Source organism: Syngnathoides biaculeatus, chromosome 14 (assembly GCF_019802595.1).
Source record: "Syngnathoides biaculeatus isolate LvHL_M chromosome 14, ASM1980259v1, whole genome shotgun sequence".
In the NCBI taxonomy this organism is placed as follows: Eukaryota; Metazoa; Chordata; class Actinopteri; order Syngnathiformes; family Syngnathidae; genus Syngnathoides; species Syngnathoides biaculeatus.
The window spans coordinates 17,930,861-17,953,843 of NC_084653.1; the positions used below are offsets into that span (position 1 = coordinate 17,930,861).

Consider the following 22,983-nt stretch of genomic DNA (forward strand, 5'->3'; position numbering starts at 1 on the left):
AATAAAATTGAGTTAGGGCTACTGTATTTTTGAACTTACTATTCACCATCTTCTATGATGCAATGTCCTGTATTACGTAAATATGTACCTGTCACCCTGTACTTTACAAAAAAGTTTTATATGCATTGTGTTTTGTTTTGTTTTGCTCTTCAGTCTGCAGCAAGGTCGACAAACTATCTTTTTTTTTTTTTTTTAAATTCTTGCTGAAGAACAGACAACACCAGCAGTGTGTGGGGACTTCCATTTTGAGAATCCTTGACCGAAACAACAGAGAGTCATAAGGTCCAGTAGAACACATACACATACATCATCTGGAGAATATGCACAGTACACGTGTGTTTATATTTTTTTCAACGAGTCAATGCACAGGTGACCCATTCTAGAAAATGCGGGCTGTGAGCGGACTCACATTAGGTTCTGTGGGAAATTGCTGCAGTCCATTAAGCCATTTAATGTTGGCCACGGTGGGTCCAGGCGCCGCAGTATAAATGGTTATACAGTAAAAGGGTGGTATACTTTTATTTCATAAGCACTGTGGCAAAGGTGAAACAACCTTTCATGGCTGAACACTTACAACTGAGATCTTGCATGCTAAGTTAAGAGGGGGAATATATATATATATATATATATTATATATATATATATATATATATATACACTTGTCTCCCAGTCTCAGCAAGAAGCATGTCGTGTTGAGGGATTGACAGGCAGAGGTGACTGGCCCCTCCCCGAGTCTATAAAAGCAACCCTCTTACTCGCAGAGGGCAGGTGACGTCACCGTTTTCACGGCGCCATATTGCCGGTCAAACAGAGCTGCTCGACATCATGGGAGACATTGAACCGGTGGAGAATATTTACAATGCCTGAGACCTGTTGTGCTGTTGGTTGTGAGAACAGATGAGACAGATAGTCAAAGAGATCATTCTGTAGAATACCAGCTGAAAAGATTAGGAAATATCGATGGATTTCTGCAATTAAACATGATGGATGGTGGTTAACCAAATACACACGACTGTGTAGCGATCACTTCTGGTAGGAATTATTCTTCTCACTCTCAAATTCCCAAGAAGTATTTACAATGCCAAATTGGCTCATTTGAGAACAATGTTATTTACCAAAAAATAGTCTGTTGAGGTTTAGAGGTGTGTGTGTGTGTGCGTGTGGCTGCAATACTCTTCTGTGTGGAGGAGCCCACTCATCGTCCTCTTTTTATTCCCAATCATAGTTAATGAATACGGTTTGTGTAAAACCAGGGGTCATTTATTTAAATATTGGTATTTGTATTGAATAATAGCTGAAAAGATAGATGGATTCCGGCAAACGTTAAAGTGTAGCCTGTTGCAGAGGCCATCACTTGTTCGCTTGACTCCGGTGAATAAAGTAAGTACTTTACCTTTTCTTTTGAAAAGAGATGACGCTCACCACTCCTTGGAAAACATGAGCAAGTCCTTTCGTGGTTGCTAGAGTTAACCATTCCGGCTCCGGTGGCCTGACCGTGGTCGGGAGACGCAGGGGAGACATCTTCTCCGGGGCCGAGGTTGCCCTCCTCCAGGTTCACTCCCTTCTCGCGCCTCAACTCCGAAGCTCAACGGCGGGAGTAGTAAAATCACAGACCATCGACATGCTGTTATAATCGCTTTATTTTCTTTTTGCAGACAACAGTTACCGGTCGCCGTGAGTCAACTTTCTTTTACCTCTCACACTCGCTTCTGACCAAAAACGTATGCACGGTCCGTCTCACTCACACAACACACACGGCCACCTACACGAAGCCGAATACGCTTCCGGGTTCGCGAGCCGTCAACCCGTCACTATGTCGGATTTTTTCCAACAAAGTATTTGTATGTATCCAGACAATTATACGCTTTCAAACTTTTCTGCGTAACTCTTGACGACTTACTCACCAGATCCATGTGTATATCCAGTTGTCCAAGACGACCGGAAGCGAGTTAACAATCCAATTTCTTATTGCTGAAAACATTGATTTCTATGCCAAGTGTCTCTCATTTTTCCACGTACCTTCGTTTATTATCACCTTCTAAATGTTTAACGGTATCGGACAAAACTCTGGGCGTCGTGCTATAAGACATTTTTGTGTCGTCTCCAACTGACTTAGCATCGAAGAATGCTTAGTTTGACCGGCAATATGGCGACGTAAACAAAAGTCATGTGATTTTATGACGTAGGTGCACGAGCTTTGGGGGGGGGGGAATGTTTTTTGTTTTGTGCTGCCTTGAAATGAACTACTTATGGGTAAGTGTTTCCCATGCTTGAAGTCATATTTTCAAAAAAGTCAACGATGACTTAACCCTTTCAGGCATTCATCATAACGGAAATCGTTAGTGGCAGAGCAAATGGTGCTGGCCAACTTCTTTTTACAACGGTAGAAAGACGTAACAAGCTTCATACAAATTGTGTGAGTTGCACATTTTACATGACGCCCTTCAAGCTACAAGTGCATAAATGAGCCGACCTGGTCATTAAACTCAATACGCTTATTATAAAATCATAACACTGTCACAGTGAAGACATGCAACAGTTCCGACACTCACAAATTCTTTCATACTGTGTCCAGATGAGGCTCTCCCGGTTGCACCAAGCACCACATTAAGTACTGTACAGGCCAACATCAGATCAACATCTCAGATGGTGATTATTGCCGTCATAGGTTTGCTCTGCCATAATTTCTTTGGACCTGTACAATGGCAATGATATCTTGATCGGGATATCATATCTCAGTCACAGTCATTGTCTTCAGTTTCATAGGTTAGATTCTGGTAAGTATCATTTAGGTTGCCTGGAAGAACCCACAAACACACACAAAAAAAAACAATTTAGTGCAATAGGTGAAGTCCAAACGTGTCAAAAACATTATACCATGCTATTTATTTCATGGAAATGGAAAGAAAGTTTTCTTTTGGAATTTTTTTCCCCCTTTTTAGCCTTTTTTTTTTTAAGGTTGTGTGTATATCCCGGTGAAAAATGTATCATTTTAAAGAAAAACATGGAGCTCAAAAACTCACCTGTAAAGTTTGACAAAATCAACACCAGTTTCACTAAACCGCATGAAATTAAGTAAATGGACACAGACTGACGAAAAAAGTGGGACTGTCTGAAATTGTGTTAAAAAAAAAAAAGAAAAAAGAAGCTGAACGTAACTTAACGTCCCAAAACTCAGCAAAATCTATCTGACAATTTCTCTGCTTCTCCACATTTCACACCAAATACAAACATTTGTCTGCAAATGGAAACAACACAATTGTTTAAGAATAAACCTTTTTTTTTGTCCCTTCCACCTTGTAATGTTCAAAAATGCTGTCAAAGTTGAATAAGTTCAAGGCTTCCCCGCAAAAAAAGGTGCAACGAGTGTCACAAATATGAAAACACAACACAAAAAAAAACGTCAGTCAACTCATGAGAAACTAAAACCTTCCCTCTTGTGATGATCTGCGCTCCCTGCATTTTGTGCAATATTTATATGCTTGTCTTGTATTTTTGCGGTCAAAGTGCATTTTTGTCAGTAGTAAGGAGGCGATGTGCCTCACTTATTGTGCTGGCAAGAACACAAGAACAAACGATCCCCATTTGGTTTTCTCCACATGAAGCCGGCGGAGCATTCACCGAACCACTTCTGCGAGAGGGGGCTCAGTGTCATAACCTGCCTTGTGTGTTTGCATCTGAAAATCTTTGCAACCTTTCCGCGGGGGTCTGTTTTGCGCTTAGTACGCTGACATCATTTTTGTTGACCTGGAAGAAGATAATCATCAGTTTGGGTCATTGCTAAATAAACTTCCTTTTAAGTTGTGGGTAAAATTTAGCAATTTAATAAAAATGAAGGAGAAAAAAATGAAGTAGTTTTTCCAGTATGAAATTTGTCCAGCTTGGCTTATTAACCGTCATCAACAGCTACTGACAACAGTCCATTTCACATATTTGTGTTTGAAAAAGTTTTAGCATCTTTTCAATGAAAAGGAACAACAAAAATCTTAACTTGGGTTGAAGTGACGGCGACATTTTTTGCAATGGTGGATTTCAATCGCAGCGCAGACTTCAACGGGACGTAGGTAGTCAACAAACTTCGGTAAACCGAGTACCGTGATTTCTCGAGTATAATGCCCCCTGAAGTATAATACGCACTCCCAAAGTTGACCTAAAACAACAACAACAAAAAAAAAAGGAAAACCCGTCTACCACTGAACAATGCGCAGCACCAATTTGCCGCTATCGATATGCTCAGAATATTAGGAATAATCTGTATTTATATTTTGTTGGATTTGTACTTGTATTGATTTTCCAAAAAAGTGTCCGTACAACAATCAATAATAATAATGTGCATGTGCTGATGTAGCAGTAATATAATCTCTGGACACGCCACAGGACACGCTTGTCCTGGTCCCTGTAACTGTCAGAACAGAATCCTTCAACCAACTAAAATAAATGCTCAATGATGCCACAACATTTTATTCATACTGTTAACACATATTTCAGTCTTAAAAATATAAACTCTTTAAAAGCAGCTGCACAACTAGCCGTTCTAGTGGACATTTTTTTTTTGTCTTAGTTTAAGTTTAAACAAACTCATGGGCCATCATTTCTGATCTTTGATGGAGTAGCAACAAGCATGCTATGCAAACAATCATAAAATGCAAGCTCCAGGAGGAGTTCTGAGAGTTCAGGTTGGGGGGCGCACATTACCCTAATATATATATAGAAATATGTAACATAAGACTTTTTTTTTTTACCACGCTATGTACCTGTATACAACCATACAATGTGATTGTTTTTTTTTATTTTTCATCCATACCTAAATATAATGCTCTCTATCAATTTTGAAAATATTTTTGGAAAAATTTTCAAATAATTTTTGAGAAATTACAGTAATTCCCATCATGTTCTGGAGATTTAAATTGCTGGGGTTAAATTGAATTTTAAAGATTTTGAAAAATATTTCCACTGCAGTTATTGCGGCTTCCTTTTTGTGGTGTTATTTTGCGGTATTCTCCACAGCCGGATGGGAAATTCAGTCCCAGGTTGCAAGAGATGGTCTTCATCATCAATCTTGACCTGGTTCCCCTTTTGATGAACCCTAAGAAGTTCTTACCGGGTGATGGATAGACAGTGTGGCTGCTAAATGGACGCAGAGAGGAAAAGATTGCTCTCCTCCCTGATGCTGGTGGACAGGATTCTCTCATCTACAGTGGTAAACATGACGCTGCAACAGTTTCGTATCCACAGAAGATTTCTGGTGACGGATCAGCATTGAGAGCCGCTCTGATGAAATTCTTTCTCAGGCCGGCACAGACATACAAAAGCTGGTGGTGCCCTTTTTCTTGGCACTAAAGAGGATTTAGACATTTCCTCCTCCCCCTGTTGTACAACATACTGTATGTGCCCTGTTTGAACCTTCAGATCAGGTTCCACTTAAGTTTCTGTCACTCAAAATGGCCTTGGGCTGAAGATCAGGAGAAAGGACTCCGTTGCGTCAGCTCTGTTTGCTGCGTACACTTTTTGTCCTGCTGTGACAGTGGAGGACATTTACTCTGTGGCCTCTTGCGTTTGCCATTCTCAACTGTTTACTTACATAAACACGGCAGATTATTTTATCTGCTTTTACAGTATTGCGACAAATGACCATTCCGCCTCCAGGGGTTTGGATAAAAAATGCTAATAGGATGGGATTTATTGACTATATAGTTTTATAGATTGTATATAATCTGTACCAGTGGTTCTGAAAATATTGTACGAGTACCTCCTTTGATGATATGAATGAATCATTGAATTACCATAATTCTATAAACCATGACTTTTTCCACACGCTTTCAACCCTGTGGAATATGTGGTGATGCAGCTAATTTGTGCATTTTTTCCAACGGCCACAAGGGGCACTCAAGCGGAAAAGGTAAGAGTGAGACCTGTGGAATATACTGTATGTGCCGAGGAAATGACTTTTACCGGAATGTTTTTTTTTACACCGGCCCTGTTAGTGCGCTAGCATTAGCGCTGTGCTAGTATGCTGCTGCTGTTTTACTGCCGTGTCTCAGTGATTTTTACTGGTATATATTTTTTTTAACTGGCCCTGTTAGCGCCACGCTAGCATTAGCACTGTGTTAACGCCAACCTTGTGTGTTGCTGCTGTGTTATTGCTGCATCTCAGTGATTTAGGTATGTTTGTTTTTTAACCGACCCTGTTAGTGCTGTGCTACCATGTTGCTACTGTTTTTTTTTTTTTTTTTTTTTTTTTATAAACCGGTATGTTTTTATTTTAACAGGCCTGTTAATGCTATCCTGTTGTTGCTATGTTAAGCTAAGATAAGGTATTAAAACTTGGTAAACTCTGTTTACCGTCTTTGTTTGTAAATATCTCATGTTTCAATGTGGGCAGTTCCGGCTATTACACAGCTGCGGCTTATGTACGTGCCAAATGGTATTTCCTTTACAAATGTGCTGGGTGAGGCTTATAATCAGGTGCGCGCTGTAGGCCGGAAAGTACGGTAGTCTGCTTTAAAATTTCAGTTAAGATATTAAAAATTGGCATAGGTGTACTCTCCTTAAGGAATTTAGGCTAACCTTTTTTTAAGTTATTGTTTTTTCTCCCAAGGAATAGTGTCTCAAAAGATTTGTCCAGGTAGTGCAATTGTCTCTCCATTTTTTTTATGCAAACCTTCGTAATCATTCAATATGAAGAATTCTCTTTGACCATTAGATGGGTCACATAGTGTCTAGATGGTGGTTTTTGAATAATGTAATAATACAGACATTCTTTCAGAAAATGGCTGCCTGTGATGAGATCACATATGTAATAGAACATTTACATCTTTTCATTGCAGATTTTATTTACCTCATTCATCCCATGCCTGAGCATTTATTTATTTTTTTTAATATCCCTTCTTTTGAAATATTGTAAACTCTCCCACAGTGGATATTCAGAGTAAAATTTGTACCCTGCAGCTAATTGTTATAATTGAAAATCTATACTCATTTATGAGTCAGCAAAAGAAATGATTTTAACCTGATGAATGATGCTTGAAAGGGGTAGAAATGATACAATCAGCGTTCACACCGGAGGGTTGACATTCCAATCCCCGGACTCCCTAAATTAGAAAGAAGCACATTTGCATTTGAATATTTAGGTGAGACAAACTTATAAAGAAAAGAGTATTGCTCATTTTACAGCTCTCTTTCAAAATGTATCTTTATCAAAATATCTACACTGTATATTTATTTTAATGTAACTATTTTCAACTTATTTAAACAGCTCTTTCGAAGGGTAAATTATATCCTATTCTTTGATGATTGGTATATATCTGGCAACATACTCTATGGATGATGTATAACAGATTGTGAACAAAAAAAAAAGACAGTTGGATTGAGCGTGGCTCAATTGCTCAAGTTTTTAATAACTAACCGAACAACATCTTCAAACACAAGAAAGGGCTGCAAATCTGTTCGGGTTACAGTGGGAGGGTCGGTGTGGTCAAAAATGTTCTCAAGAGAGGTTTATTCGCTTGTTAGCTACTAGTACCATTTCGTTAAGGAAATTAATTGAGCACATGAACACAGTAACAACATAAAAACCATGTTTGGTTTTATTTAAATCATCATGAATGTGTTAGCCGGTGTGACAGTCTGAGCGCTCCCGGTGCTGAAAAGTCTCCTTGTGATTAATGCGCATGCGCGCATATTTTGTAAACTTCCGGCCATTCTGAAACATCCCCGTCCATGCTTCAAGATGTGCCATTCAGGAACTTGTCTTATGGACGTCTCAGAAAGATGAACACAGCGAACGTACATATATGTGTATATCTTTTTAACAACTTTTGTTTTAAGGTTAGGTCAGGGTTATGGTTAGGAAATAATGTATTTTAGCTCCCTCTATGGAGAAGAAGGGGAAGTATGAGACCGGGGGGATTTCCCAGTAAGCACCTGCTACGTACCCAGTGTTGGCCTGTTAGTAACGCATGCGCATTAATTAGAAGGAGACTTTTCAGCACGGGGGACCGCTCAGACCGTCACACCGGTCAGCACCAAAAAATAAATAAATAAATAAATAAATTATAGTCCTAAAGGCGTATTGTACCCTACAGAGTGTCCCAAACAGTACTCTGGCTTACTGTCCCTAGTACACATGCAAACCTAATGAGGATAAGCATTTATGGAAAATGGATGAATGGGCAATTTACAACGTTTGAAAGTATGTTGCTCAATGTGTCGATTGCGAGTGTCAGATTTGATTGACCGCCTGTCAAAAAAACAAAGAAAACAAGATGCCAGCCTATCATCCATCCCTCGCTTGATTCAGTTGTCCCCAATACGTCGATCACGTCGATTGACAGTCGGTTTGACCAATTCTGATCTTTTCTGACGTGTCACTGTGCATGTGCACATAAAGGCGCGTCCTAGCAAGTTGGCGAGTTTGCCTTTGATTCATGTCTTTTGCTTTTTTCACGACCGTTGTGGCAATGATACACTCTTACGCATGCGTTCTTAGCTTCCCCCTTAGTAAGCAGATCGTGGGGAAGTTGGCTGCAAAAGAATTTGTGCACCCTTGTTCTTTAGCATGTGTTCAAATGGAAGGAGAGCACATTGCACTGGTTCACACCATTTAATTCCGAAAAAATATTCACCCAAGGGATGAAGGCTCCAGAGTCCGGTTGAAGTGAAGCAAACAAGGCCCGTTTCTATTCATCTGTTCAAACAGTCAACTCCCTAGTGATACTGAACCTCAGTAACCAATTGAGAGACAGAAACAGTACCTCCTGAACTGCACAAGAGCCAATCAGGGTTTATTTGCTAGTTAAACCTCAGACTGAACCAGACACTTTCGACTACGTCGAAGGTCCTTGCTATGCAAACCCAGTAAGACACGAAAGGGCAGCTGTCCTGCCGCATCACGCCTTCGAGAGGTAATAATTATCCAACGTGATGTTTTTTTTTTTTTATCTGTGGGAGCTCATGTCAAAGGTAGATGGGCGGGCTTTCATTCAACGTGATTAATAAATGTGATCAGCAGGATACTGGAGGGATGTTCACATTTAGTTGCTCTGTGGACAATGATTGCAGCAGAACCTGTCGCATTAAGGCGGGGAGTGGATGAGGGGGTCCAATACGCCACGTTACTGTTTATTTGTCGTAGGTTTAATCCAAACGAGCCTCCACGGGATTATTTAAATTTCTGCCGTTCCGCAGTGCACCACACCATCATGCTAATGGCCAGGCTCGCTATATCTTAACCAGAACTCTGCTCATCCCTGGATAGCCTTTTGTGCACTTGATTGGAAATCTCCCCGAGGTATTCAAGTGGACTGAAGGGTGCATAGTGTTTGCATAACATATCCACTGTGGCTGGAAATTAGGTAGCAATTATTTAAAAAGTGCAATGTATGAATAAGATATCAAGCAGATATTCAAATACGTTGTTGGTCCGTCTAAGCAGAACCTCAAGGGACTTTGCAAAGAGCCTTGCGTTGCATTGGTGCACATTACATTTTCAAGAATTCTGATTAGTTCAGGGTGGGAGGTTTAATGCTGACCTCAATACCCTCCATACGTGGGCTACTTAAAAAAAAAAAAGTCATGCAAGTTCGGTATATCTCATCTATACTGGAAAAATGAACACTTTCTACTATCATGATATGACACAATGCACCAGCGGTACACTACTAAAATTTAAAAATAGTCCAAATGTTTTGAAGCCAAAGTCCACATGATCTACGTAGTGACTATTGTAATATTTGTTCTAGTAGTTGTGTTGTTGTAACTCTAAAGCTGCTTGAGAAATCCCAAAACCTTTTTGCCGTTCATCACAGTCAACATAGAACTAAAAAAAAAAAAAAAAAAAAAAAAAAAAAATATATATATATATATATATATATATATATATATATAGCTGCTGGTATATACAGTTGTGCAGTTTATATACTGTGGCAGAATATAGATACAAATATGACTAAACAAGGAATATCTCATCATTATTTTCTTTGTCTTGTTTCACGATTGTGCTCATCTGAAATGCCTTAAAGTTTAATTTAAATCCCATTAAAAAGAAAATGAAATGTTGTACCTGATGGTTCATGTTGACTTTAAAGAATAACACGTTACATATTCTGCGCAGGTAATCAAACTTCTGAGCACATCTGCATAACATTCTCTGATTTAGTAAGTGCATTTCAAAATAAGAGCACGTAAATAAATCCATCCATCCATTTTCTTAGCCGCTTATCCTCACAAGGGTCGCGGGAAGCAAATACATAAAAGGTGAAAACTAGACACATTCAAATAAAGTTCTTAACTATAGAAAAGTTTCAAGTTTTCCCTTTTCTGTTCATCATCTTGACACAAGAGAGAAGTCTCACACTAGGTTTTGGTTCATAATGGCGCTCCACATGTGAGCACTTTTAATAAGTGCTCCTTGTTGGAACCTCCCACTGAGAAGTTCAAACAAAAAAAATGACTCTGGCCATTCCGTTTTAAGCACTATTTGTTCCAAATATTCTCTTCCTTTATCTGTCATTTTCAGATTTTTCTCCATCTTTGGCACCAAGTTCACGCTGAATGTCCTTCTCTCTCCCCTGCTACATTTCTCCTTCTCTGTCCGGCCTGTGCGCGGTCGGTGTTGACTGCCTGAGATGCTGATATAATCGCCTGAAGGGATGGATGAAAAGGTGATTGGTCGAGAGAGTTTATCACTACCATGAAGCCAGTAACGCTGTGCCGTTTAAAATACAAGCGGGAAATGGAGTGGTCTTAAATCACAGCCTTTCTTTTTTGGGCTATGGTGTGGGTCTGATTCTGGGTCTGGACTCGGACTATGATTGTGCACAGACCCTGTTCAAGTCTGAGAGGCCTAAACTTGTTCAACTTCCATTGTGTTGGCATTTTTCTTCCTCGTAATTGAGCGTGGCAAGCCAGGATTCAACCCTTAATCTTGATCTTTTACAAAACATTTGTGCTGACGACGACAAGGTAATGGACTTTTTATTTTGTGAAGCGTCAAAGAGAGTCAAAACTCAAACTCATCAAGTTTAATAGTGGTAAGTGGTACTAAAGTATTTTAGCATGAGAGTTTTGGGTCAGTATTCCTTTCCTTTGCTCTCTTTACATAATAATACGTTCTAAAAATCCCAAGTGCTAACATAGCAACTCTTGGATGATGATAAATAGGAGAGAAGGCCAGTATTGTTAGCGTGGTTAGAGACACTGAAGTGACATTTGTGACTCTGTTGCAGCACACAGTGTCAATATGATAGATGATTGCAGTACTGCGGCTTTGAGTGTGGGCCCGTCGGCTTATTCTTTCCGGAAACATTTTTGTTGCTCAGGCGTGTGTCGAGGGTTCAGTGTGTAGATATAAACACTTACTATATTTTTTTAAAAATGTTTTCACTGAATGAAGTATGAAAAAAATAAATCTGATAAGTCACATGCTGGGTCTACTGGGGCTCAAGTATACAACTAGTTTTCTGCAGGCTTTTGTGGATGGGAAAATAAAACAATCTATAGGTCAAAACTCAGATGGGAGCAGTAAGCAAATGAAAAACCTGACCATAAACCACGTCCAAACACAAAACTACTAAATTATAACAAAAACAGGAAATGCAGGAAGATGAACCAGGACAACTGGAAAACCAACCGCCCCCCCCCAAAAAAAAAAAAAAAAAAAAAAAATCAACAACAGCAGAATTCCTATAGTCCAGATAATGGGATTAATATTTTGGATGACATAACCCATCCATCCGTTTTCTTTCGCACTTATCCCCACGAGGGTCACGAGGAGTGCTGGAGCCTATCCCAGCTGTCAACGGGCAAGAGGCGGGGCACACCCTGAACTGGTTGCCAGCCAATCGCAGGGCACATAGAGACAAACAGCCGCACTCACAATCACACCTTGGGGGAATTTAGAGTGTCCAATTAATGTTATATGTTTTTGGGATGTGGGAGGAAGCCGGAGTGCCCACCTGAAGAAAACCCACGCAGGCACGGGGAGAACATGCAAACTCCACACTGGCGGGTCCGGGATTGAACCAGGGACCTCAGAACTGTGAAGCCAACATTTTACCAGCTGCCCCACCGTGACGGATGACATAACCCTCCCCACACTACAAAAATTAACCAAGATAAAACAAAGGAAAATATATTTGTTCTATGATATTTATTCCTAGAAATGCATATTTTTCAGGCATTTTATTTGCTTCAAGCAATTTTTTTTTATAAAAGTTTATCCAAATTATAGAATCTTGAATTTCAATTAGTACTTATGTGTAAGTTTAAAATAAGAAATAGCATAATTCTATTGGTTCAAGTAGTAGAAGTTAGCGATCGATTTTGACGACTGCACATTTTTGGTCTTTGCACCAACACCGTGTGCACGTTGTCTATTGTGCATTTAATCACTCGCAAACGGAACTGTATCTGGATTTAAAGTGCATTTCACCGACATGGTAAAAAACGTAAAACTAGTAGCACCGGTGGATGATTGTAAGAGACACAAATTTGAAGAAGCACAAGCACCTTCATTCAAATCTCAGGTGTACATTCATTTCGGTTCCACTGTTGAATACAATGACGAGGGTGTGAAAACAACCACTTCATCAGACTGTTCCAAAACCACATTTTAGGCATATTTAATACTTCTCTACTGTCACATGTATTTTTCAAGCAATCATTCACTCACCATTTCATTGATTTGGATCACAGGCAAGGTTAGTAATGAATTCAATGAATGAAGAACCACAAGCGGTACCGCACGTCAATATTTAATTTCATTAGATCCCATCTGCAAATAATGTAGAGTAAATTGGGACTCTGTTGTATCTTTAAACCCGCAGATGGTATTAGCTGCTTGGCTTTCCCTGCTCGCCTCATAAACATTATTGTAACATTTCGGCCTGTGCATCATCTTTTAAAACCTATTTTCGTGTATATACATTTTTTGGACCTGTAAAACAATCTTTATACCCACACAATACTAAAACAGCTAGCAATCTCTCAGATGTCCTGCATGAGGAGGATTTCTGGTGCACCAGCGTCAGCTCGCTTTCCCGAGTAACTGCAAATAATGCCCAGCACCTCATCATTACCCAGCTACGGTATGTTTATTGTTCACTTGGATGCCATTGACTGTTTTTTCATCATAACTTTTATTAATGAACTTCCATCCATCTGTTTTCCATCCCACTTATCCTCACTTTGCCCATCTGACAACCCTGAACTGGTCGCCTGTCAGCGCCAGTCAATTCTGAAACCAGAAAGGTGAAGTAAAGAGAGATGTGAAACGTTGTTTATTGTAATGTAAATGAAAAATCGAATTCCAGAGCATGAACCACTTATTTCTTTGTTTAAACCTTTTCTAGAAAAGTGGTACACACATGGACACATGGGCTAACTGAGTTTCAAAAATGTAACTAAGATGATGGCACACAGAAGTCAACCAATGTGCCCGTATTCTCTTAAGTATCGGACACCAAGATATTAACAGAAAATCCTGACAGTACTCCCCAAAATCATCAGGTCCAGGTCTCTTCCGAATTGGCTTTTGTTCCATTTCACGTCACCGCTACAGATTTTGAGGCTTGGCCGACCTCGATGTCGATCACACACGCAACAACCGAACAGGTTTAACATTTCTGTTTGAAGACCTTTGAAGGTGTACTTTTAACACACAAGATAATTGCTCAGGATAATCATTTGAATCCATCCAACAATTGCCTCTTTGCTGATTTTGATGGGAAGCAGGTGAACAAAATGTGAAAAAATAGGTAGATAATCGTCAGGGGTGGACTTACCATTCGATCCTTGAGATTTCCAGTGGTTCTCAAGTGTCTCGTCAAAACTGAATGATAAATTCATCTATCCAGCCTTTTTCTGAGCTGCTTATCCTCACATAGGTCACTGGAGTGCTGGAGCCTATCCCAGCTATCAACAGGCAGAAGGCGGCGTATACCCTGAACTGGTTGCCAGCCAATCGCAGGGCACATAGACAACAGTCGCACTGACAATCACACCTCTGGCAATTTAGATTCTCCAATTAATGCATGTTTCAGGGATGTGGAATGAAAATGGAGTGCCCACGCAGGAACTGGAGAACATGCAAACTCCCCACAGGCGTTGCCGGGATTTGAATCCAAGTCCTCAGAACTGTGAGGCCAATGCTCTAACCAGTTGTGTCACTGTGCCTCCAATAAGGATAGCAAAAAGGCAAATATAACTAAGACAAAACTGAAAGTACAGTGATCCCTCACAAAGCATACACTAGAACTGGAAAGCCTGATCAGACACCTTTGACAGGTATGTGAAATACTGTGTATAGCGGGAGCAAAACAGTGGTGCCTTCCAATGAATTCAGGGGAGGTAAAAAAAAATCTACAGTAAACAAAAGAAAACAATGGAGAAAATCCAGGATTTAACATTCTTTCCTCTTGGCATGTGACTTTATTACAAGAGGATGAGCTTTGTTTGAGAAAAGGTACCTTTGAGGCCATCTGGGATGAAATATTTGCCTTTCTGTGAGTAGTTTGTTTTCTTCCTGCGTTTGTGTGGGTTTCCCTTGGCCTCAATCCAAAACACAATACACTGTATGTCAGGTTAATTGAAGACGCAAGATTGCCCGTGTGTAGAAAGGCGAGTCTGAATAGTTGCCTGTCGTGATTGACAGGAGATTAGTCCAGGATGTAACCAACCTCTCACCCCTACTAAATCAGCAGAAATCGAAACAATGCATGATGTGTTGACCCCGGTAAAGAGTTTTTTTTGTTTTTTTTTCCCACCGTCCTTGATGTCATTGTACTTGTAAATGGATGACTTATACAACGGTTTAGCTACACCAAAGCCTCACACACACATTCAAACACCAATGGCCAAATGCCACGCCCACTGGGAGCAAATAACGGTTCAGTATCTTGCCCAAGGAAACTTTGACACGCGGACAGTTGCAGCCAGGTTTCAAACCAGTTACCTTTCGGTCACTGGAAGACCTGCTCTACCCGCTGATCCACAATCACCATTTGTTCTTGGAACCCAAAAAGCTGCTGTTTGCCAGACCTTAAACTGCAGTAATCTGTTGCAGACGAAGTTTACGGTGTGTCTTCTGTCCTCTTTTTCAGTGGCGCCCCATTTCGGTAAGGCACTGTGATTTGAAACCAGTCTGGCATTGCTCATAATATAGTTTAGCGCTCCAAACTGGTGAAACATTACAGCATGGTGCCTTCCACTCAGCTGAGTCTCACATCACACATCAGCACCTCCAGCCTGGTTCTCCATCTGTTCCATTGTTGAGATTTTCCTCAGACGGAAACTAAATCAGGAGTTCAGCTCAGGCAGTGCGTTAGCCAACTGGTATTTCGTGCAACACGGGCAACGTTTGACATCACCACGGCTCTACTTGGGCAAACAACATTAAACCCCAGCTGTTTCCCAAGGCTGTTACGTTGATCCTCCACGATCCGGACCTTTTTCATGTGGAATATCCTGGTCCGTCCAATCTCTTTTGATAAGTTCATGGCGGCCTTCCTGCTGATTTCACAGATGGGAGAAAACATGAGAAGCTGTCAGCGACACATTTCCGAATTACCTTTCCCGCAGACTAACCCACTCACACACAACTGAAACGGTCTCGTGTACACAACTGAAAAGAATATTTCAGTACATATATGAGAGCATTTCAGAAGAATGTGAAAGTGTTTCGGCATTTCAGTGTTATGTGTGTGGGATTTCTGTTGTGTGTGAGAGACCATTTTCATTCAGGTCAGATTTCCGTAAAACTGGAAGATGAATCTGCATGAAACAGTAGACCAGTTGATTTCATGACAGAGAATGAAGAAATACTGAGTAAAAAAATTAATTTAAAAACAAAGTACATAAAGAAACAATCTACTCAAAAGCTATCAAAAAAATAAACAATTCCCTGTTTCTCTATGAATTTCTAGGTTTGAGATTTGCATCGGACCCAATGCTGTTAATCAAATTTTCGGGAAAGATTTTCATTTCATTGCCTGAGCAAGCAAAAACTTGAAAAGAAAAGTCAGAACCAAGAGGAACTTTTTGTACTTGCCCTCTACTGCTTAGGGACCACCGACAGTGGCTGAGGTGGAGAAAACTTGACAGTGGTTAGAAAAGACCGGCCTGAAGGGCAGCGCAAGGGCACTCATCACCCGTCACAAGAGCAGGTGTTAAGCACTTGTTCAATCGAGCCCACTGTCTAATGGGCCAGGCAGTACAAAGATGCACCTGAGACAAACCCGGCACACAAAAGCAGTGTCAGATGCAATACTCAAGTTGCGGTAATAATGTACAGAAACATCAAATATGGCCACATTAGAAGACACTAAAGGTAGGAATATGTCTGTCACATATATGAGAGTTATAAGTCAATCTAAAGTCTTAACCTTTGCCTTTCAAGAAAGTGTGGATATAAAATTAAGAAAGTCAAGTCGATTCTTTTCTTCTTGTATTCTGTGCCGTGTAGTGGTGGAATAGGAGGCGGATCTCCGAGGACCGTGGAAGAAACTAAAGAACTCCTTAAGTTGTTTGTGCCTTTTCTTGGCAGCACTCTAGCATCTCTCTCCCAAAGCACAGACCAGAAGGCGGATAAGAAGGAAGGAAGGCTTTATGTTTTGTGTGTGTTTTTCTTTTCTTTTCTTTTTAAATTTCGTTATGATGAATAGTGGAGACTGAGTGTACCTGATGTGTGTTCTGTGTTGTGACCAGTGGGGTCACTCATCGATTCCCAGCCACATCTGCTAAAGCACTAATAAGACACTTGGCATTTTCCCTGGTCCTTTGTGAGCTTTCTTTACCCCTTTCATTTATTGGAAAGGCTGGATTGTCTGCACTTGTATGCATGGTGGTGTGTGTTTGTTTGTGTGAGAGAGACCGCGACAAAGAGAGAGAGAGAGAGAGAGAGGGAGAGAGAGAGCGAGAGAGAGAGAGAGAGGAGAGAGAGAGAGAGACAGAGAGAGAGAGACTATGGAGATCTTTGTTATCACTTCATACATACAGTGAAGAAAATATGTATTTGAACACATTTGAAATCATGGAGTGGTCTGAAATTTTCATTTTAGGTGCATGTCCACTGTGAGAGAGATAATCTAAAAAGAAAAATCCAGAATCAGAATGTATGATTTTTAATGATTTATTTGTGTGATACAGCTGCAAATAAGTATTTGAACACCTGAGAAAACTAATGTTAATATTTTGTACAGTAGCCTTTATTTGCAATTACAGAGGTCAAACGTTTTCCTGTAGACAGCTTTTTGTGATGTCGCTAAGAAACACAGGGTTTCAGATCCCTTCAAAGATTTTCTATTGGGTTTAGGATTGGAGACTGGCAAGGCCACGTCAGAACCTTGATAAGCTTCTTCCGGAGCCACTCCTTGGTTTTCCTGGCCGTGTGCTTCGGGTCATTGTCATGTTGAAAGACCCAGCCACGACACATCTTCAAAGCTCTGACTGAGGGAAAGAGGTTGTTCCCCAAAATCTCACAATACATGGCCGCGGTCATCCTCTCCTTAATACAGTGCAGTCGTCCTGTCCCATGTGCACCCCCAAAGCATGATGGTACCACCCCCATGCTTCACAGTAGGGATGGTGTTCTTGGGATGGAACTCATCATTCGTCTTCCTCCAAACACGGTTAGTGGAATTATGACCAAAAAACTAAATTTTGGTCTCATCTGACCACAAAGCTTTCTCCCCTGACTCCTCTATACATTCCAAATGGTCATTGGCAAACTTGACATGTCCAAGCCTTGACGTGCCGGTTTTAGCAGAGGACCCTTCCGTGCCATGCATGATTTCAAACCATGACGTCTTTAGTGGATTACCAAGAGTCATCTTGGAAACGGTGGTCTCAACTCTTTTCAGGTCATTGAACAAATCCTGTCATGTAGTCCTGGGCTGATTCCTGACCTTTCTAAGGATCATTGAGACCCCATGAGTTGATATCTTGCATGGGGCTCCACTCCGATTGAGATTGCCCGTCATGTTTAGCTTCTTCCATTTTCTAATGATTGCTCCAACAGTGAACCTTTTTTCAGCAAGCTGCTTGGCAATTTCTCCTTAGCCCTTTCCAGCCATGTGGAGTCGTACAATTTTGTCTCTGGTGTCTTTGGACAGCTCTTTGGTCTTGGCCGTGTTACAAGTTTGAGTCATACTGATTGTAAGGGGTGGACAGGTGTCTTTATGCAGCTAACAACCTCACACAGGTGCATCTGATTCAGGATAATACATGGAGTGGAGGTGGACTTTTAAAGGCGGACTAACAGGTCTTTGAGAGTCAAAATTCTAGCTGATAGACAGGTGTTCAAACACTTTTTTGCAGCTGTATCACACAAATAAATGAAAAAAAGGTACATTGTGATTTCTGTATTTTTCTTTTTAGATTATATCTCACACAGTGGACATGCACCTACGATGAAAATTTCAGACCCCTCCATGATTTCTAAGTGGGAGAACTTGCAAAACAGCAGGGTGTTCAAATACTTATTTTCTACACTGTATAACTGTGTGGCAACAAGCCTGCTATTCTTCGTGTAAAGAGCCCAAATGTACAGTAAGCAGCTTTGGTAGAGATATTTACAGACTACATACTCTATCAGCCACAATAATAAGTATATCTGCGCATTATGTGATTTTTTTTTTTCCCCAGTGGAGGGGCTCGGGCTGGTATTAGAGTAATCTTGTGGTTTCGTGGTATCCCAGTACACTAAATGCAGATCACACCTCACTGATTTTTGGTGTTAGTGTTACGAGCCTTTTTTTCCCATTTACTGTTCATGCAATATTTTTGTGTAATACATTGCACTTTGTCTCACTCAATTTATTCTGTGTCTGAATGTATTTGTATTAATGTCAAGTGCTATAAATGCTATAAAACATGCCTATATTTCCATTTTCTATAGTGCAGATTTCACTTATTGCAGGGTCAGGGTGGAAGGAAGACCCTAAACAGAGGATAACCCCAAACTGGTCACCAATGAATCGCAGGGCCCATAAAAAACACACTGGCACTTAAATTGACACCCATGGGCAATTTAGATTCTCCAATTAATGCATGTTTTTAGTCCATGGGAGTAAACAGGAGTGCCGGGCAAAAATCCACACAGGCACGGAAAGAACATGCAAACGGCACACAGGCGTGGTCAGATTTTGAATCTTCGGAATTGTGAGGCAGATGTGCTAACCAGTTGCCCCACCGTGACGCCACTTACCCTACTATCAAATGTTAAAGTAATAAACCAAGTCAATCCTCGTTTTGCTTATTTTCAAAAATGTAACTGATCATCTGACCATGGGTTGCTGCTTGGAAACCTGACACTTTTACTGTTTACTGGGTTGAGGTCTAAAGAAGGGGTGCACAATGCATCGATTGCGATCGACCAGTCATTTTCGAAGTGTGTTTGCCTCTTCAACAAGTGTAGTGAAATGTGTCGTGGCATTTTTTTTAACCGTTTATGGAAAATACGACACCGACATTCCTCTGAAAAGCAAGCTGAGAATGAGAAAAGTGAATGAACTAAAATCCAAATGGCCAGCAGTCACTTTTCACACAATATAGTTCAACAGCGAAAGCCGCCACCCAAGCATCGTTCCGGGTTCGTCACATCATTGTAAATAACAAGAAGTCCTTCCAAGACGGTGAGATGGTGAAAGAGGCATAGCTGACTCGTTGTTCCGATTTTTTAAAAATAAGGCGGAAATATTATCTTCAATAAAATCTCTGCAGCTGTAAAAGGAGTATAGTTACACGGCGCTGTGAAGCCATGGCTGACATCTCAGATTGTGAGTGTTTCTCACTGCAGTTGGACGAATCCACTGACGTGAAGTGTGCATTTTCATTCGTGTGGTGTTTAGTGATCATCAATGTGAACTCATATAGTTCCCAAAAAAATTTTTAAAATTAATGATATTGTGTAATATTGGCTCATGCGGTTATGCAAGGCACACAAACATACATTTACGCGTTAAGAATCTTCAATCTACTTTAAAATGATTATGTTTTGCATTTTTGTAGTGGGTAGATCTTTGTGACGTGGCAATTCTATTTCATCAATGGTCATTCTTAAAAAAAAAAAAGTCACCCCCCCCCCATCGATTGTGAGAGGCTGGATACTTGCAAAGTATATCTTGGGGTGAAAAAGTCTGGGCACCCCTGGTCTAAAGACTGAAAAAACAGTCCCTGACATTAATACGATCCTCCTTGAGCGACTCTTTTGTTTCTCTAACAGTATGTTTTGGGTCATTGTCAGGCCGAAAACCACATCCATGACTCATCTGCTGAGTAAAAGAGTTCACCGGATGAAGCGAAGTAATCCAGAAACAGGCCCAAAGTGTAATGTTCCCACACTCCTGCGTGACTGGGGCTAAGGAGAAGGCTCGCAAGCAATTGCGATGATGAGATCAGTTCAGACCGGGATCTTTATTCATGCGAGACATCTGAAAGTCAAATCGGGTCAGAAGTGAAACAATATGACGGTTTTCAAAACGTGGCGTTTTTTTTTTTTAATCCCCTTGCTGTATTGAAGAGAAATTCCCCAACACGATTGTAAGTATTGAATAAGCCCAACGTTTGTCAGAAAACATCTGCTCAGCTGAGCGCATACCAGCACGATTGTATTGAAAACTCAATTTCAAAAGAAAGCCACTCGCACAAGTGGAGGAGATGATATACAGTACACCCACTCGGGGCCGGATGTTCCGAGACCAGCAACCTGCATGGCAATCCATTTGTCTGAGGAAAAAATGATGATGAATAAAGGCCTTTGAATGTTCCTATTTTCTCGACACGATGTGTCACAAAGAATTGATGTTTCGCTATTTGCTCCCACAAATTACCCCCAGAGAGAGAACGAAAAAAAAAAAAAAACAGCTCAGTGCAGAGCGTGTAGTGTGGAGGGTGGGGCAGTTCCAGACATATTCAGACTGATAGGCTAGCGGGGAATTTAGTGGACCCGACTGTACTTTCCATCACATGCCTTGACTCCCTCCTGATTGGAGCGATGCACCTTCAGCGAATCGCGCTCACCTACTATCGTTAATAGGTTATGCTCGTTTTGTTTTGAGGTCCTGCAGTCAAGTTAATTACCGATGGCGTCATGCCTCCTTGGGACCCACGGATGGAACCTACAGTAAATCTCAGTGCAATTTATTCACCATTTCGGAGAGTCAAAGATAGACCATCAGATCATAAGCTGATGCTTAATGTCCCCAAGCGTGAGAGTCTTGCTGTTCGCAAATCCCTTTTTGCCCCTGATGTGTGTCCTGCAGATTGGTTCCGTGCTGCTTCAAGCTCCAGGACCAAGCAGGCTTCATTAACTGATAGCGGCAAGGATTGAGACACCCCAGGTGTGGTCAGAGAGCAGCTTGAATGCTTTGTCAACAGGAAATACATCATATCTTACTTTGCCTTGCACGCTGTATCACTATATTCATCACCGGAACGTTTTGTGGATTTACACTGGCATTTTTATCCTGAATGTTATGACTAAAGTAGGAAACAACAACCTAAGACTGACTTACACGCCGAAGGAAATTTGTTAATCAACCGTACATATTCAGTTGCAGGATAGTGAACAAGCAAACATTCGAGCTCACATTTGAACCTTTTGACAGACTTTACTAACATGCACCGTTTTGGAATGTGGGAGAAAATATGAGGACCAGGACGAGAAAAAACATAGGAATAACATTGAAGGAAGATATGAGAAAAGATTACAACTTCAAACCTCTGAGCTGTGAATCTCTAATGCCAACCACTTGATCACTCAAGTGCCCGTTTGGTTGATCTTTATTAAAAATGTGAAAGAAAGTAACCAACTTCTTGTTTTGGGAAAACTTTTAGATGGCAGAAGATGCCAAGAAAGTGTGTTGAGAATAATAATAAAAAAAATCTCTATCCCCAGATGATATCATTCTTTAGCTGCATGGTAGCTTAGCGGTTGACAGAACAATCCACATTTCCGGATTGCAATCTTTTTTCTATGTACTTTCTCCCATGTTCCAAAACTATGAATATTAGGTTCATTTAACATGAAATTGGGCAGTGTTGGAAAATGTGAGTACCTTACAAGTGACTGGCACCCAGTCTGAGAAATCTACCTCTTCTCAGTACGGATAGACTCCTGCTCACTGGTGACCCTATTGGGCACAAGTCATATAATATAATTTAGCATTGAGATAACACAAAAATCATCCTTGGTGACAATATAGTCCTGATCGAGTAGACGTTACAACAGTTATGATTCACATTACAGTTTTGATTCACATTGCTGTTAATATGTGGTGCTGCCGTCCCGATTGATACATGAGACTGTCCAATGATTCCACAAGCAGTGCCTGAATATAATTACAGTACACTCTCAGGATACTTGTCGGCATAGATTTAAACAGCCAGATACAGCGTTGCAGATGAATACAGCGGAGCGATGGAACCCTGGTACTCATTATTCATCTTGTACTTTGCAGATTGAGGTAATGACATCCGAGATGATTTTTCCAATCCTGTCTGGACACTGTTTTTTGAAATACAAAAGTGGCTATGTCTGGGTAAATCTGGAGGTCTGTTCCCCCGAGCATTATGGCAGGGAATATTTTCAGGTTTGTGTCATCTGTCAGGGAATACATGAAACAAATACTTGAAGGCAAAATTAGTTACGTAGTTTGCAAAGCGATCAGACAAGTCGAAACAGAGACATAAACCATCTCAAAGGTCTGGCCGAGTCAAACCTTTTATACCTTCCTCCATGCAAATGACGCAATGTTCAGACCAATGAACATAATGCAGGAAGACACGGATAACTGGTCAGATGGAAAACAACAATAAGATTCATGGGGGTCGCAAGGGGGAAATTGATACAGGCAGTTCCACACCTCCACCTTTCACTATTGTTCTTGATCAACCAAATTGTTCTTGAGTAATCGAATTAGTCCAAAGTGTTGGGATTCATTTTGAAGCTACACACACACTGAAATCAGTATCGCAATATGTAATTTC

At 40.7% G+C, this 22,983-nt stretch overlaps 1 long non-coding RNA gene across 4 annotated transcripts in view; it reads right to left on the reverse strand.

Moving 5' to 3' along the window:
• Positions 1 to 2,238: 2,238 nt before the first annotated feature.
• The window catches only part of LOC133512297 (uncharacterized), an 85,049-nt gene continuing 64,304 nt past the window's right edge, over positions 2,239 to 22,983 (reverse strand). The window contains exons 4-6 of one of the 4 annotated variants that reach the window (XR_009798156.1): positions 22,053 to 22,127; positions 7,010 to 7,091; positions 2,239 to 2,797 (exon numbers count right to left, since the gene is read on the reverse strand). This is a non-coding gene — a long non-coding RNA (uncharacterized LOC133512297). Of the gene's footprint in view, positions 2,798 to 7,009; positions 7,092 to 9,895; positions 10,642 to 22,052; positions 22,128 to 22,983 lie in introns of those variants that run through there. The other 3 variants (XR_009798158.1, XR_009798154.1, XR_009798155.1) reach the window with 3 other exon arrangements.